The 4,281-nt window shown below is 61.6% G+C and overlaps 1 protein-coding gene across 1 annotated transcript in view; it reads right to left on the bottom strand.

Annotated features, from left to right (window-relative positions):
* PGLYRP2 (peptidoglycan recognition protein 2) overlaps positions 1-3,043 on the bottom strand; it is a 13,496-nt gene extending 10,453 nt beyond the window's left edge. Inside the window, exon 1 of the mRNA XM_073318547.2 lies at positions 2,987-3,043. The gene's annotated coding sequence lies outside the window, so the exon portion shown is untranslated. The remainder of the gene's footprint in view (positions 1-2,986) is intronic.
* Positions 3,044-4,281: the final 1,238 nt, after the last annotated feature.

The following is a 4,281-nucleotide window of genomic DNA, read 5'->3' as shown; positions in this document are numbered from 1 at the left end:
ACGCGCTATCTCAGAGTGGAGGGCAAGAGGTAACATTTGCCCAGGGGGCCTCAGGTGGGGGCAGCAGGCCGCACCAGGAGGAACCTTGCCTTGGTTTTTTCCCCTCCATCCTTGCCCCTGCAGCTCTTCTCTGTGCTGGAAGGACATGCTGAGTTTCCTGTGGGCTGGGTGGGCACTTTCCCATTCACCACGTGCCAGGCTCTGTGTGTTGGTATGGCAGCTCCTGGAAGGAAATGAGCAGAGCCAGACTGTGCCTTTGGAGCCTTAGCACAGCAGGGGCAGAGGTGGGAAGGGGCAAAATAGGACAGAGATGAGAGAGCTGGGGGCTGCAGGTGGGAGTGAGGGGTGCCGGCAGAGCTGTGCTGGGGGCCAGGGCTGGGATAGCAGGGGCTGTGGGTGGGATTGAGGGGCACCAGCAGAGCTGTACTGGAGGGCAGGATTGAGCTAGCAGGGGCTGCGGGTCGGGACTTAGGGGTACTGGAGGAGCTGTGGGGGCAGGGCTGGGATAGCAGGGGCTGTGGGTTGGGATTGAGGGGAGCTGGCAGAGCTGTTGTGTGAGCCCAGGCTGGGATAATAGGGGGCTGCGGGCCGGGATTGAGGGGCACCGGCAGAGCTGTGGGGGCAGTGTAGAGCTGGGATAGCAGGGGCTGTGGTGGGATGAGGGGCACCGGCAGAGCTGGGGGGCAGGGCTGGGATAGCAGGGGCTGTGGGTGGGATTGAGGGGCACCGGCAGAGCTGTGGGGGCAGGGCTGGGATAGCAGGGGCTGTGGGTGGGATTGAGGGGCACTGGCAGAGCTGGAGGGGCAGGGCTGGGATAGCAGGGGCTGCGGGCCGGGATTGAGGGGCACCGGCAGAGCTGTGGGGGCAGTGTAGGGCTGGGATAGCAGGGGCTGTGGGTGAGATGAGGGGCACCGGCAGAGCTGGGGGGCAGGACTGGGATAGCAGGGGCTGTGGGTGGGATTGAGGGGCACTGGCAGAGCTGGGGGGGCAGGGCTGGGATAGGGGCTGTGGGTGGGATTGAGGGGCACTGGCAGAGCTGGGGGCGGTGTAGGGCTGGGATAGCAGGGGCTGCGGGCCGGGATTGAGGGGCACCGGCAGAGCTGTGGGGGCAGTGTAGGGCTGGGATAGCAGGGGCTGTGGGTGAGATGAGGGGCACCGGCAGAGCTGGGGGGGCAGGACTGGGATAGCAGGGGCTGTGGGTGGGATTGAGGGGCACTGGCAGAGGCTGGGGGGGCAGGGCTGGGATAGCAGGGGCTGTGGGTGGGATTGAGGGGCACTGGCAGAGCTGGGGGCGGTGTAGGGCTGGGATAGCAGGGGCTGCGGGCCGGGATTGAGGGGCACCGGCAGAGCTGTGGGGGCAGTGTAGGGCTGGGATAGCAGGGGCTGTGGGTGAGATGAGGGGCACCGGCAGAGCTGGGGGGGCAGGACTGGGATAGCAGGGGCTGTGGGTGGGATTGAGGGGCACTGGCAGAGCTGGGGGGGCAGGGCTGGGATAGCAGGGGCTGTGGGTGGGATTGAGGGGCACTGGCAGAGCTGGGGGCGGTGTAGGGCTGGGATAGCAGGGGCTGTGGGTGGGATTGAGGGGCACCAGCAGAGCTGTGGGGGCAACGCGCTATCTCAGAGTCTGCGGGCCGGGATTGAGGGGCACTGGCAGAGCTGGGGGTGGTGTAGGGCTGGGATAGCAGGGGCTGCAGATCAGGAGTGAGGGGGCACTGGCAGCGGGATGATTGGGGTGCTCAGGGATGGGATAGCAGAGGTTTCAGGTCAGGGCAGGCTGTCGTGCGTAGAGTGCTCAGAGCTGCCCTGTATCTGCCTTTTCTCTGTTCCGTCCCTGCTCCCAGAATGCACCAGGCCCTGGACTGAACTCTTCCCCTGCGGGCTGAGCTGGTTTTGTTTGCTGTGATCCTGTTGGATGGGCAGAGGGGGAAGTGACAGTCCCACCCCAGAGCCAACGCCCATCTCTGTCACCCAGCACCCTTAGCCCCAGATCAACCCAGCCTGGTCAGACGGGTTCATCCTCCCTGCCTGGGGAAGATAAACCAATGACTTGCCAGGGAGGGAGGGAGGGGTGTGTGTGGGTGTGTGGCCGTGGCCACAGCCACACAGCTGCTGTTAGTGCACTAACTTGGGTGGAAGCTGCTGTGTGGATGGACCCTAAGCGTGGAGCAGGTGCTAGGGGAAAACCCCCCAGCCTGGGGATTCCTGGGCTCTGCCCATCCCCATGGCTCCTGTGGCTGCCCCGCAGGCCCAGCAAGGCCTCTGGAGGGCGACTCGCATTACCTGGGGGAAGAGGTGACCCAGGCAGCAGGGGGTCTGACTTACTGATAAAATTGGCCTCTTCACTCCACGGTGCTCGGCGGGCTGGGTCAGTACCGGCACCTACCAGTAACAGATCGGGGTGGGGGGCAGCCAAGCCCAGACAGGGGAAATGACTCAGTCCAGGCTGCCCAAGGAGTTGGTGGCAGAGCCAGGAATGGAGCTCAGGTCTCCTGGGCAGTGATGATTCTTAGTGTCCACATAGCTCCTGGCATGGCCACGGCACCATGTGGAGATTAGCCAAGGAATCCACACGGCCCCGAGGAGAGGATCCTCCTCGTTGGTCTGAGTTCCTGCGTCACTGTGCATTGCCCAGACGGGGGAGCTGAGGTAAACATGGGGGAGTGGGTCACCCCAGGTCACCGTGACAGAGAAAACCTGAAAGCTCAGGACTGCAGCAGGCGCCCATTCCAACCGAACTGTGCTGCGGGGAGGGGAGCACTCTGTCCAGTGGTGAACGAGGTGTTAGGGGCATGGGAAGGTTCTGGCATTGTACCAGGAATTGTACCAAGCCATGTGTGTGGCACTTTGCCCAGGCCTGGGTGCCCAGCCTCCAGGAGGGATCACTGCTCCAGCTCCGCTTGGTCCCAGAAAAGAGTCCGAGCTGGGCAGGAGAAGAAAGGAGACTTGATCCAGCCTTCATCAACCCCTTCTGATGAATAGCACTTACCTGGTACTGAGCTCCTGCGGGCCCCTTTTCCTCACAGCCGGACTCTCTCCGCTCAGCTGCCCCTGGCGTTTCTGGGCAGTAGGAGGCTCCGGTGGCTCTTATATATCCTGTGATTAGCCAGGATTGCATGAGAAATCTGCAATGACTTCACTGCAGCGGCACGTCGCCCTTTCACTGCACAGCTAATGTCATCTCAGCCAGCTCCTTGCCCCAGTCGGGACTTCCCCAGGGATTCCTGACGTGCTGACCTGCTGCCCTCCCTGACCTGCCCAGGAAGCTCCCTTGCACCCACTAGCCCCACTCCGTGCCCGCAGGAATTCCCCTGGGCACTCGAGCTGCTCTCTGTAGTAGGAACCCTCTTGGCCATGCTCCTATGGAATGACGATCACCTCAGCCCTGGATGTGGGGCTGGCACTTCTCCCTGTGGCCATGAAAGGCCCAGGGCCAGGCAGGAAGCATCAGACGCACACGGGGCTCTGGAGAGAGCTGGTTTTGCTTGGCTGGTTTGTTCCAGCGGAGCGAGTTAAAGTGAGAGCAGCGTGTGCCCCTGTGCGTGCATGCCCACAGGCAACTGTCTGTACAAGCATGTGCGTATGAGCATGAATGTATGCGGGTGTGTGTTCACATGCAGAGGTGTGTAGGTGTGTGTGTAACCCACACACCTCCTGGTTGTGGTGTTCTGTCCCATCACATGGCACTGAGACCACTTAAAGAGAGAGATTAATAAGTTTGCTCTACAGTTTTAGCTAAGAGCCGGTTGGCTTTTAGCTCATGCGGTAGAGGCTCATGCACTAAGCTCCAGCGGTCCCAGGTTCAGTCCCACCCGACGATGATTGGGGTCTGTCGGTGTTACATGTGCACACATTCAGGTGTGTGTAGGTGTGTGGTCACATGCAGGGGTGTGTAGGTGTGTGTGTGCACCTGCAGGCGTGTATAGGCAAGCACACACATGTAGGTGTGTGTACGTGTCTGTGTACTGGGGGTTTGCTGGTTCAGGGCGAGCTGCGTCGCTGCCCCATCTCAGGCTTTTTGTCTTCACCTGTCTCAGGTGGAATCCTGCCATTCTGCCACTCTCTGAGCAAGCTGCAAGCCGGTGTGTCTTCCCCATGACCAAGAGCCCCTTTTGCCAGCACCTGTTTCTGGGGCCTGGCATCAGAGAATAGAGGGCTTTAACCTGATGTCCGTCATCCTTTGGGGAATAGGGGTGTTCAGAGCCTGCAGGGTAAATCCTAGTGTGGCACAGCCAGATACAGTTTCCACACCAGGTCATGAGCTGAGCCGAGCCCAGGCTTCCC

Source organism: Lepidochelys kempii, chromosome 20, assembly GCF_965140285.1.
Source record: "Lepidochelys kempii isolate rLepKem1 chromosome 20, rLepKem1.hap1, whole genome shotgun sequence".
In the NCBI taxonomy this organism is placed as follows: Eukaryota; Metazoa; Chordata; order Testudines; family Cheloniidae; genus Lepidochelys; species Lepidochelys kempii.
The sequence above is the reverse complement of the archived record's forward strand: the minus strand, read 5'-3'. Positions and strand labels throughout refer to the sequence as shown.